The sequence below is a fragment of the Pinus tabuliformis genome, chromosome 1_2, assembly GCF_031772625.1.
Source record: "Pinus tabuliformis cultivar Carrire ecotype Pingquan chromosome 1_2, CPIR1, whole genome shotgun sequence".
NCBI lineage: Eukaryota > Viridiplantae > Streptophyta > Pinopsida > Pinales > Pinaceae > Pinus > Pinus tabuliformis.
Genome location: NC_142298.1, coordinates 1180666662 through 1180680259, shown reverse-complemented (window position 1 = coordinate 1180680259; position 13598 = coordinate 1180666662). Strand labels below are relative to the sequence as shown.

Sequence of the window (13598 nt, the reverse complement as noted above, 5' to 3'; positions counted from 1 at the left end):
TGATAAATTTCATCCCACTGATTTGAAGGTTTAATAATAGCAATCAGCAGCCCATTCATCTAAGAATTATCTTCATGAAGAATTGTCCCCGCATTAAAGTTGAACTTGCCCCCCCCACCTTTTTTTTAGGAGATAATCTAGGTGCAAGAGGAAGTAAGACCCTGCTATTTTTTTCATAGCCGCCAAATTTCCAACCCGAGGGGACTTTTCTGGAATTGCAGCTATGGCAACTTCTTTGGAATCACAAATTAAAGCTATTTCCTCCACCCATGTGCAAGTTGAGGATTTGAAAAAGAGGCCTTTCACGCGGCCATCAATTCTTTTCAATCTTGCTAAAGCAGCAGAGGTTAGTTTGGAAAGCGTTTATGATATTGCTCTTAGAGGGCTTGATGAACTCTCAACAATTGAGATCCTTTTCTACATTGAAGAAGACTTTGTTCAATTCAGAAAGCCTACAGATAGACCGAGAGCTTCAGAATAGAGAATACAATGCAAAACTAGAAAAATCTATTGCCACATTCTTGCATTTACTGTCTAGATATCTGCTTCTTGCACATTCTCTCAAGATGCTAGAGTACTTAATTCGGCGATACAAGATATATGCATACAATGTAGATGATGTGATACTGATGAAACAAGCTTATTTGTGCAACTGCGACTGCTGCTGCCTAATCCAAATAGCGAATCCCGTCTCCCGGCTGCCGAATCACACAGAGCCGAATCTGTCTGCAATCAAGCAGAGCTACAATACCCTTCTCTGCATAGAAAATAGTTCACTCCAAGAGATTTGTATCGATTTAGGGTTTTTGCATTGTTGAAGGTAGTCTGAAAATGCCTGGTCCAGACTTCAAAGCCGACAAAGAGTTCTGCAAAGACTTCTTGAAGAATTTTGTAGCAGAGAATGGAGTTACGAAGTACATGGATCTGCTGCAAGATGTTGCAAATAGGAAAATCCGTTCTGTTGATATTGAACTCGATGACATCAACAGCTACAAGGGGTTGGATGAGGAGTTCTTGGATAGAGTAAGAACAAATACTCGTTGGTACGTCGGCATTTTTGCGGAAGCAATAGATGAATTGTTGCCCGAACCCACTGAAGTTATTGCAAGGGACGATGATTATGATATTCTAATGAGACAGAGATTGGAAGAAGCGAGTGAAAATGCAGACAATGTAGACCCTTTTCAAAAGATGCCACCAAAGATCAAGAATTTCTTTGAAGTTCATATTAACGACTTTGCAAAAGAGAAGGCTTTCACACTGAGGGAAGTGAAGGCCTGCCACATCGGACAACTTGTCAAAGTTGTTGGTATTGTTACTCGTTGTTCAGATGTCAAGCCATTGATGCAGGTCACTGTCTACACTTGTGAGGAATGCGGATTTGAAATATATCAACAAGTCACATCTCGTAGTTTCATGCCACTTTTTGAATGCCCATCAAATCATTGTAGGACAAATAATGCAAAGGGCAACCTCATTCTGCAACTGAGAGCCTCGAAGTTCTTGAAGTTTCAAGAGGCTAAAATTCAGGAGCTGTCAGAGCATGTGCCCAAAGGGCATATACCTAGATCAATGACAGTACACATAAGAGGAGAACTTACGAGGAAGGTTGGGCCGGGTGACCTAGTGCAAATCTCTGGAATATTTCTTCCTATTCCTTATACAGGATTTCGAGCGATGCGAGCAGGATTGGTGGACTTGGTAGCAATGTTCCATTGCTCTCTCTATTTGCAGCAAGCTCCATACGCTGCTCTCTGCTGTCCAGTTTTGAACGCCCGGAGAATAGCAAGACAATCCAGTCTTCAACGCTAATTCCAATGCACCAACTGAGCTATGAAATGTTGTGGGCGTATGAATGAATGCAGCTTGAAGCTGGTCTGAAAATTCTTGGTCCACTTGCCATGGCAGATAGGAACGTTATATCAGGTTATACTAAGGTGCAGTGTCAGGTGAAGGATTAATAGCTGTCAAGATTCACTCTCAAGTAAATGTAACGTTTTTGCAAAAAGATTGTATGGAGAGAGACCAACTCAAAAATAGATGACAAAGCATCCAGAATGTTAGATCAACAGGATAGTGCAACGTTCAAATAGTGTAGCGTTCAACATGGTATGCACATAGTGCAAGAATTATGTTATTCACCAGTCAATAAGAGAAATCACAAAACTCAGTTCAAGATGCTCGCTCGCTCAAAAATGCTTTTCCAAATATGCATAGAGAGGCCACAAAACAAGTGGCTCAAATATGATATTGAGTAGGTTAGGAAGGTACCCTCTCTGATACCATGTTAAACACACATGGGCAGCAACAGAATCTGAAGGATAAAACATGAGAGTACAATTTTATTAACAAATCATATACATTTATAGTACATGGTTTGACTGTTGGGTTTTGTAGAGCTGTAACAAGGGTCTCTTTCACCTCTAGTTATGCCACATTAATAAGTCAATCCGGGAACGCTTTGTTATTGCAAAGAGTAACTCAATCCGAGGCTATTCGTCAGAGTAATGCTTAGTAGTACAGTGTTTAGAAAATACAAGAGTAACGGATGCTAAACTTATGACTAAATTTCTCTAAAAGAATAAAATCACACAAAGCAGCTTATCAGTCAAGGGTACGGAAGCAATAACCCATCCCTCTAGAAACTGATGGAAAGGAAATTAGAGCATGGACCATAGGTCTGTGAGCTAGGCAGCGATTGTTGAGGCTCACTACAGCCTTAGACCTTCTCTCACACCAAGACAACAAATGCAAGTAAATGGAACGGCAGAACGTAAATGGAACAACAAGCAGGAAATGGAACGGCAGAACGTAAATGGAACAGCAAGCAGGAAATGGAACAACAAATCTGAAATGGAACAGCAATGAATGGAACGGCAATCCAATAAACTAAATCTCGCGAGTCAGAACTAAACTTGCTCTATTGAACTAAACTCACATCCTGCAATCAAATAACAATTTTCTCCCTTAAAGCAACTTCAATGGATTATACTTTATGGAACAGTATTCACGAATGAATTATGGAACAACAATCATCAACCATATATACATAACACTCTTAATATAGCAATCTGACAATTAACGCGAATATGACTATGTTTCCAAATAGAATAACATTACTTCCAGATTCCAATAATTGAGATTTCAAATGAATCCAATACAGCAATGTTCAATATGAAGGCTCTGTAACAGAAACAATTGACTTAGATTGTTAACATGCAATCAACTCTGAAAAGATTCACTCATACAATACAGAGTCACTACATAAATCTCTTGAGAGAAACCATTAATGAATTAATCGTAACAGAGCATGGAATAGCATATGAAAAACATGTCAGATTACCAAACTATAAAGATAAACAAACCACACAGAAACCAAATTATAACGATACAAAAGCAAGTGTCCTTCGGAGCCGGGCCCTTAGCTTCCAACGGTACACCGCCTTAGGTTACTCCAGACACAAAGATGAAATAAACACCAAGTCTTTTGTATTAATGCATCAACAAATGTACAGCAAAACAAGTCTTAGTGAGAGTCGATGATCAAAGTTGAGTCTGAAATTCACAGTTACATATATGAACAAAAAGTCCTTTTTCTTAACGATGATGTCCCTTTTTATAAAAGTAACGACGAAGATATCTAGGTAGCAAAAATAAGCAAAACATCGATCCCTCAGGATCAAGGATCCTGAGGGATTCGCCAAGCCATTAATCCTTTACTTTTCTTCCCCTGTTCTGCCGAATTGATAACCCTTCTTTATTTCCAGGGTCGTTCTGCTTCGATCTGTTCGATCTTGTTGGCATCCGGTTCCCTTCTAAAGGGACAGCAGTTATTCCTCCTTTGTCTTTTCCTTTCGAATGGCAGCCCTTCGTTTCCACCCTTTCCTGCATGGAAAAATAACAATTATCAGCAATTAAACTTTCCATACTAATTCTCACACATTCTATTAAAATTCTTTATTTCTTTAAGTTCATTATGCAGAAAGGGTTACAATTGTTACTAAAAAGTCACTAAATTGTTCGTCAAAAACATACCTTTCCAGTGCTCCACACACCCCCCTGCTTACCCTGTTTCATGTCCTCATGAAAACATTATAATTGACATGCAAGGCGGTGAGAGAATAGGCTGGAGAGGGAACCTCGTGTGGAGGCCTACAGCCGTGATGAGCAACTAGATCATCAAAGAACTGATTTGTTTGACCTTCAGGAATTTCATACAAGGCCTGATATCCGGGTGCAGGGTGCCAAATAATTGGACTACAAAATCGATACCCTAACCAGGATGGCCCTACTTGCAAGATACGTTCACCATAAAGGTTCAATCGGTTGGCAGCTAGCTCAAAATTTTCATATCTGAACGGTTCCCTGAGCTGGATGTTTGCGTTCGAAGTCTGGTATCGGAATTTTGCAGCATCGATGGCAAGGTCTTTAATAGTCAGAAAATATTCCAGATTTTGTCGGATTAGGTCCTCGTGCATGGGTCCTAATGTCTCCATAACACCCGGGGTTCTCATAAGGTTCCTATGTGCTCTCCATAACAGTACTAGGTCTCTAGGCTCGGCTCTTACCCACAAGTCTAGGCTATTTTCCCGTCTCTGAAAAGTGTTATAAGCCCTGAGCCATTTTAGCTGATTAACCCCGAAGGAAACGAAGGCTTGCAATTGTATGTCCCCAACAAAAGGGCCAGGATTTAAATCAGTTTCCTGGTCTAGCACGAGGTTATGCAAGTAAAATTCACATAATAATCTTTGAACCTTAACTCCATAATGCTTGAAACAATCTATGAAATCATTAACAGTATTGATTTGTATAGGGGCACCTGCCCTGACAGCTTTTATCTTTAATCGTAAATATCGTTCAAGCAAAAATAAAGCATAGTTTTTAGCAGGAGCCCTACAGGCCAGAACGTCATTATACAAAGAACACACAGTGTCCATCTGCCTAACAACAATATCTAATCGACGAGTTACCTTTGCAACCTTTTCTTGCTCCTTCTGCCAGCCTTCGAAGGCCTGGCTTTCGGACTGACTCATATCCCGAAGTTGCTGCTGCAATTCTTCATATTTCTCCCGGGGGACTGTTTGTTCCTTCAACTGTTCAGCTTCTTGCTGAGCTTGCTTCATCATTTTGTGCAAGGTTCTTGTTTTTGGATCCTTTTTCCATAGGGCCGTAGAGGCCGGGAGTTTTACCTGAACCTTTTTGTTATGCTGTTTGGAGTTCAGAACCCGGATCACCCCTGAGGGCAGTGCCTCTGTTTGGATCTCCTTATTCTCCTTTTCTTTCTTAACACAAATGAAAGGTTGTTGTGGTTCCTCTGTTAATGGGACGTCATCCTGTCCCTCTGCCCCAATTGGAACGGTAGTCTTTTCTTCATTATCAATTGGAACAACAGTTTGTTCCTCAGTGTCAATTGTAACAGCAGTTTGTTCCTCAGTGATAATTGGAACAGTAGTCTGTTCCTCAGTGACAATTGGAACAACATTTTGTTCCTCCGTGTCATTTGGAACAACAGTCTGTTCTTCGGCGACAATTGGAACAACAGTCTGTTCTTCAGCGACAATTGGAACAGCAGCAGGTCTTCCAGTCGGGTTTCGACCAACAGGGCGACTATAAGTCCTTCGTCTTCTTGTTCTACGGGATTTTGCTGCAGTGGTCCTCTTTCTTTTCCTTGTGGTCCTTTGTATCCTCAGACTGGCTTTCAAAATTCGAATTTGCTGTCAGAGCCGGGCTATAGTGTTGAGCAGCCTCTGCTGTTTAGTCCTTAATTTCTTGATTTCCCTTGCCTCAGCAGAGGGTTTACGACTGGCCCTTAAATCTGCTCCTACTCTATCTAGAGTTTCTTCTGGTGCCTTGGGAACAGATTGTTCCCGGTTGGTGTCCCTTATTTCCTCCTCATGAACGGGCGGGTTTTCTTCTCCTTCCTTTTTTGCATGTGAATCCGCAGGTATGTCTTCCTCTGGAGGTCCATCGGGAGGACCTGCTGGGCTGGAGGGTTGGCCATATTCCCCCAAACTGGCCAGGATTGCGACCAATTCTTCTTCGCCCACAGGGTCTCGCAGCGGGCTGCTTTCTGGCTGTACTACTTCCTCCTCCCGATTGTCCGGCTTAGTGACTGCCTTGGAGTGTTCAGCTTCTGTTTCTGTTTCGGAGTGCACTTCTCTCTCCTCACCTCCTTCTCTGGTTTGCTCAGCCTCGCCCCCAGATTGTCCAGTATTTTCTTCAAAAGGTCCTCCTTCTGGTTCTGGAGGTTCGTCTATAATCTCAATTGGTTGGCTGGTTCTTTCTCGAATATTTTCCATCCTCCCACGTATTCGAGCTAGCCGGACTGATTTTCTTGGTTTCTCAGGTTGTTCAGGTGTACAAGCAACATGTTTTTCTGCTATCACTTCTCTGCGTTTTTCTGGTCGCTCCGGTGTACTTGAAGAATGCTTACGTTTTGGAGCAACACGTTTTCCTGCTGCCACTTCTCTGCGTTTTTCTGATCGTTCTGGTGTGCTGGAGGAAGTTTTAGGTTTTGGGGATGGTGCAGCCAATCTCCCCTCAATCAATGCAACGAGCTCCTCCCAGCTGCTCTGCTGTTGAGTGAGACTATGGCTCACTATCAATCGAATCAATCCATGGTGGCTAACAACTGCTTCTACGTGCTGTGCCGTTTTCAGGCTTCGAGCCGCATCATGCAATAGTGAATTTAAAAGTGCAGGCATATTTACAGAACATTTTTCTTTCAAAACAGCTAAGAGTTTAAGATGGCGTGGTCTTACCCCGTCCTTCCTTCCTTCGCAAGTAATGTAGCTCTGTACTATCCTTGCTAGTTTGGTCCAGGGTTCTCCTAACGTTGCTGGCAGAACTCCCTTCCCCTTCACTGTCAAGCTTTGGCCTTCATCCTGAAAAATCTCCATAATCTTCTGCAGTCTTTCTTTCCTCAGCGTCCATACAGGTCCGGTGGCTGGTAGTCCTGAGACTTCTGCAATTACATCGTCAGTGACCGCTATCTGCCTTTCTCTTACTATGGAGTAGTCCTCCTGCAAATTTTGCAGAAATTCCAACGCCATTGTCTCGTTTGATTCTTGTAGGCGACTGAAATAATTCAGCCATCTAGCCATTTCCAGGATCTCCCGGGTAGCAACAGAGACTGTCAATTCCTGAGGTTCGCTTCGGACTGCCTTTCCTCCCATGGTTCTACTAAGGTTTTTCAATGGAACAGCAACTGCCTGTGCTGTTTTGAGATGCAGAGAAGGTGATCGTCGCGGAAAAAAACAGAGTATGCAACAAACATGGATTGTGGATGGCAACTTTGCGTAAAATAGAATTATCATACCGTTAAACCATGCCATACTTTCGTACACTATCTACCCCGAATGGTGTGCTGACACGTAACTCGTGGAGTAATGAGGTTACCTTCCCCCCCGCGATGTGATAGGCTGCTCCAGCCGTCAAATAGAGGAGCAGCAGCCATCGTGTAACCAGTCATAGAGGAACAACATATAAAATTACGCCATGTTTTAGATAGACAACGAAATACCGAAATCGAGGCAAAAAGGTGGATCGCGTTTTACATAAGAGCCTACGTAATATGATGCGAGGCCAGGGGATGGGACGTCTGTCAATCGTACGAAATCCCCAGAGGTAATTGTCAGTTCCTTTGCCATGATTGGTAGTAATGAGTGTTCATGCGATATGTTCATCGGGAAATAAAATATGAATTATTCATAGGATAGAAGAGACAAAGAGGTATTAATATCATCCCCGTTGGTGTAACTATTATGACTTCGATACCATTAACAGAGCTCTGTTGCCGACAGGTGTTCATAACCTTGGCAGAGTTGTTTATTTCACCCCCGGAACCATGATCCTTTATGTGTATAAAAAGTATTTTGTCAAAACGCAGGCTATTATGCTGGCTTGGTAACCAGTTAGCCATAATGCCATTCACAAGGAAGGTGCGAAACATGGGCAGGCCGGCTCGTGATGAGACCCCCTGTTCCAAGGTCTGTGTACCTTTTGGACCATATCCCTGGTGTGGTGGCCATACTGGGAATGCCACTTCGCTTCCAACCTGATGATCATGGTAGGCTGGCTCTTGATGAGACCCCCTATCCTGCATTTGACAATTAATAATCCATATTCATCATCATTTTTTTTCTTTTGCAAAGCACTTTTTCTTATTTATTTACACATAAGGGTGGTTCAGCACTCCTTAAGAGTGGGAATGGTGGAAGAAGTCTTATCATCCCAACAGGAAGATATAAATCCTCTGTTCTTATTCCTGTGTAATAATCAGAGAAAATTTTTAGGGAAATCGCCATGATAAAGATAACCAACCAAAACAATGGGAATAAGTCAATGACAACGGAGATGAGAAATAAGTATGTCCCTCCTCTTGTCCTCTTATCAATACTAGGCTCTATAAAGATAGCGATCTTATGATCTGCTGACTTCGGCATGTTGTAATTGACATTCATTGCATAAGTGTATAGCTGTTTCTTAAAGACTGGAGAGATCATGGGCGAAAAGCATCCTCAATATGAATCATCACAGAGAGAAAAGACATGGCTATGGTATTCCTTTTGAAAGAGAAGAATCCATGCAAACAAATAGTTGGGATGTCGTTCTTTGAGAAGGAACAGCCGAATATCATGAGTGTTGTCTCCTTTGAAAAAGGAACAGCAAAAACCCAAAAATGTTGTTCCTTTTGAAAAGGAACAGCAAAACTCACAACTGTTGTTCCTTTTGAAAAGGAACAACAAAAATACAAAAACAAGCAACTGTTGTTCCTTTTGAAAAGGAACAGCAAAAACCCAAAAATGTTGTTCCTTTTGAAAAGGAACAACAAAAATACGAAAACAAGAAACTGCTATTCCTTTTGGAAAAGGAACAGCAAAAACTCACAAATGTTGTTCCTTTTTGAAAAGGAATAGCAAAAACCCAAAAATGTTGTTCCTTTTGAAAAGGAACAGCAAAACTCACAACTGTTGTTCCTTTTGAAAAGGAACATCAAAAATACGAAAACAAGCAACTACCGTTCCTTTTGGAAAAGGAACAGCAAGAACTCACAAATGTTGTTCCTTTTGAAAAGGAACAGCAAAAACCCAAAAATGTTGTTCCTTTTGAAAAGGAACAGCAAAAATACGAAAACAAGCAACTGTTGTTCCTTTTGGAAAAGGAACATCAAAAACTCACAAATGTTGTTCCTTTTTTAAAAGGAACAGCAAAAACCCAAAAATGTTGTTCCTTTTGAAAAGGAACAGCAAAATTCACAACTATTGTTCCTTTTGAAAAGGAACAGCAAAAATACGAAAACAAGAAAATGCTGTTCCTTTTGGAAAAGGAACAGCAAAAATTCTCAACTGCTATTCCTTTTGAAAAGGAACAGCAAAACCCCAAAAATGTTGTTTCTTTTGAAAAGGAACGGCAAAAACTCACACCTGTTGTTCCTTTTGAAGAAGGAACAACAAAGACACGCTGACTGTAAAAAGAAAACTTAAGAAAGAAAGATCAAAGAAATATTAAGCAAACGTATATACAAGAACTTATGTACAAGTCAAAAAAATGCGTTCCTTACTGAATTATAGGTGAGGAAGATTTTACTTCCTCTCCTAAAATTTCCATGTTAGTGTCTTGATGTAGCTGCTGACAGAAGGATTCCAGAGTGAGTGGCTTGCGATAGAGACGAACTCGGTGGCCATTTACCTTGAATGCATATCCAGAACCATCGATTGTGATGAGAGTAAGGGTCCCATTGTCATGTACTTTCTGGATTTCGTATGGCCCCAACCAACGAGTCTGCAGTTTCCCCGGGAAATCCTGAAACCGAGAGTCATATAACAGAGCCCAGTCTCCTTCATGAAAGACTTTGTTCTTGATAAGTGCATCATGCCATTTAGCTCGATGCTGCTGAATAAGTGTTGTATTTTGTAATGCAGAGAGCCTTATTTCGTCCAATTCATTAATCTGCTGTAGTCGATTGATTTGTGCCTCACTTAAATCTAGGCCAACTTCCTGTGCAGTTCGTAATGTTTGGATTTCGAATTCTATGGGGAAAATAGGTTGTTTCCCAAACACTAATTGATAGGGTGAATAACCAGTGGTACTTCTCCAGGTGGTTCTATAAGCCCAGAGTGCTTCAGGTAGTCGGGCGGTCCAATCACGCCTATGTGAAGCAATGGTTTTTGTTAAAATTGATTCTATTACCTTATTGCTACTTTCTACTTGCCCATTCGCCTGCGGGTGATATGGGGTAGTAATTTTATGCTGGACGTGATAATTATTAAGTGTTGCAGCTAATTTTTTTCCGGAAAATTGTGGTCCTCCATCTGTAATTATTTCTCTCGGAAGGCTATATCGTACAAACAAATGGAACACGAACTGTGTTACCGAATCTTCTGTAGCTCTAGGCAACGCTTCGGCCTCAACCCATTTGGTAACATATTCTGTGGCTACCAAGATATATGTTCTCTGATTTGATGATGGGTTGATGGGTCCAACGAAGTCAAGATCCCATCGTTCAAATGGTTCAATGACTAATTGTGGGCTCAGAGGCATTTCGTCGGCTTGACCAGGTCGTCCTGCTCGCTGGCAGCTGTCACAAGCTTGAACAAATTTCTTCGAATCCTTAAAAATTGTAGGCCAGTAGTATCCCGTCTGCAATACTTTATGTGTTGTTCTTTTCTCGGCAAAGTGTCCCCCACATGGTTCGTTATGACAAGCTTTTAAGATGTCGAAAATTTCATCTTCCCGAATACACCTCCTAATTTGCATGTCTGCCCCTGTGTGGAACAAATAACCCCGATCCACGAAAACCGAGTACTTTTCTGAACAATATGCTTACGTTCATTAGGGGTTAAGTGTTTTGGTAGCTTACCTACTGCAAGGTAGTTGGCAACATCAGCATACCAAGGTGTTTGAACAGCAACAGCAAACAGGTGCTCATCCGGAAATTGGTCTTCCACTGTTGTTGCCTCAATTGATTTTGGTATTCGTGAGAGAAAATCAGCTACAGGGTTTTCCTTGCCGGGTCTATCTTTGATTGTGATATCGAACTCCTGCAATAAGATCAACCATCTCGTTATTCTAGCATTTGTAACAGGCTTATTTGCTAAATATTTGATAGCAGAATGATCTGTATATAAAACAACGGGATAGCCTGTAATATAATGTCTAAACTTATTGACAGCATGTATTACAGCGAGGAATTCTTTTTCGGTGACAGTGTAATTTAATTCAGCAGGGGATAAATTTTTGCTGATATAATAAATAGCATATGGTTTTTTATCCTCCTCCTGCCCAAGGACTGCACCGATTGCTGTGTCTGAGGCATCAGATGAGATTTGGAATGGTAAATTCCAGTTTGGTCCTCGAAGGACTGGAGCTGTTGATACAAGCTTCTTTAATTCCTGGAAAGCGCGGTCGCATTTCTCTGTCCACATGAAATCAACATTACCAGTTAATGCATATAAAGGTGCAGCAATGTGTGAATAATGTTCTATAAATCGTCTGTAATACCCAGAAAATCCAAGAAAGCTGCGTACCTCTGTCTGAGTAGTGGGGGTGGGAATAAGCAAAAGTATTTGAATTTTGGCCGGATCTACCTGAATTCCAGCTGCTGAGACGAAATGTCCTAGAATGAGCCCTTCGGTCATCATCATATAACATTTTTCGTGGCTTAAACAAAGCCTGGTATCAATGCAACGCTGTAGGACTTTTTCTAGAGTGTCCAGAGCTGGATCAAAATCATCTCCATATGGTGTAAAGTCATCCATGTATACTTCAAGTCCATCATTTATTAAATCTGCAAAGATGCTAAGAATGGCCCTTTGGAATGTGGCAGGAGCATTACATAGGCCAAAGGGTAGAACTCTATAGGTGAACGTTCCCCAAGGACAAGTAAAGGTAGTTTTATCCTAGTCTTCAAGGGCAATCTGAATCTGATTGTATCCACTGAAGCCATCCAGGAAAGAAAAGAATTTCTTTCCTGCTAAAGTGTCCAATACTTGGTCTATGAATGGGAGGGGGAAATGGTCTTTTTGTGTGGCTTTGTTTAACTCTCTATAATCCACGGAAATCCTCCATTTCCCATTCTTCTTGGGTACAACCACAAGTGGAGAGACCCACTTACTGTCAGAAATAGGATAGATAAAATTAACATCTAAAAGCTTCTGAAGTTCTGCTTTTACAACATCTTTTAGGTGAGGGTTGAGTCTTCTTTGCGGTTGATGGACAGGTCTTGCATCTTTTTCTATATAAATATGGTGGGTGCACAATTGGGGGTCAATCCCTTTCATATCAGGGTAATCCCATGCAAATGCTTCTTGGTGCTTCCGTAACAGATGGATGAGTTTTATTTCTTGGTCCAGTGTAAGTTTGGCATTGATGTTTAGAGTTTTTCCCGGTTCAATTTCCACTGCTTTACTATTGGCAACAGAAGTCACAGGTATCGTTTGGTCATGTGTATCTTTCAAGGGATCTTCTTCTAGTTCGTTATCGAATGCAGCTTCTATCATGAAACACTGTGCATGAGGTCTAGATTCAGTTTGACTAACGAAGTTATTGATGGCATCATCTTCTGTTTGGTCTTTAAAGTCTAGGGCCTTCTGTATAGTCAATGGTGATCTGATATTGTCAGTAAGGTATGATACAGGGTGCTGGTTAGTTTTTATCATTGTAAGACTTGGCTGTGCTAGAGGGTATAGAACTAGATTTTTAATATCTGGTCCTCTGGTTATGGTCATATTCCCTTGTCGGCAACCAATGTAAGCATCGGCGGTAGCAAGCCAAGGTCTACCTAAAATTAGCGGGTGTCCATCCAGTCGGGTTTTTGGATTAATTACCAGGAAATCAGTTGGGTATTCCCAAGAATCTATAGAGACCATGACATCGTATAGAGTTCCTTCTAGTCGAACTACAGATCGGTCAGCCAATTCTAACAAAGTAGAAGTGGGTTCTACCGATGTAATACCGAGCTTTTGGCAAGTAGAAGTTGTCAAAATATTAATTGCAGCTCCTAAATCAACTAAAGCATTAGTCAGGGTCTGACCATAGATTTGAACAGTTACGATTGGATTTCCTGGATCTTCATATTTAATGGGTGCTCCTGATAACAGGTCAGATAAAGTACCGACTACTTGGACTCTTGGGTTAGTGGTTACATTCCTCCTTGGTTTTTTTATGCACAATTCTTTTATAGTTTTTGCATATATAGGGATGTCTTGAATGGCTTGGAGGAAAGGAATTCGTATGTACAGGTTTTGTAGCTCTCCCAGAATATCAAAGTCTGGATGTTGTACAGGTCGTGGTATGACTAATCGTTCTGGGAAGGGAGGAGAGGGCGTATTCGCTTGATGATGAGTCTGCTCCTTATTTGCACCCTCTTGTTGTAACGGTTGTTCTATTGGTAACTGATCTTCAATGTCAACTGTTTTATCTCCCTCTGTTTCTATTATACGTCCAGATCTTAACCGAAGATCATTGCACTCCCTCAGTTCAAGTCTGATTTCTGCTGATTCTATAATTTGGAGGGATTGGACCGGCCTATTATTAGGATTAGGATTGGGTTGGGCTGGGAGTTGCGGCCTCAGATTAGACTGGGGATTTTGTTGCAA

At 41.3% G+C, this 13598-nt stretch overlaps 1 pseudogene; it reads left to right on the top strand.

Annotated features, from left to right (window-relative positions):
- Positions 1 to 831: 831 nt before the first annotated feature.
- LOC149210436 (DNA replication licensing factor MCM7 pseudogene) lies at positions 832 to 1812 on the top strand (annotated as a pseudogene).
- Positions 1813 to 13598: the final 11786 nt, after the last annotated feature.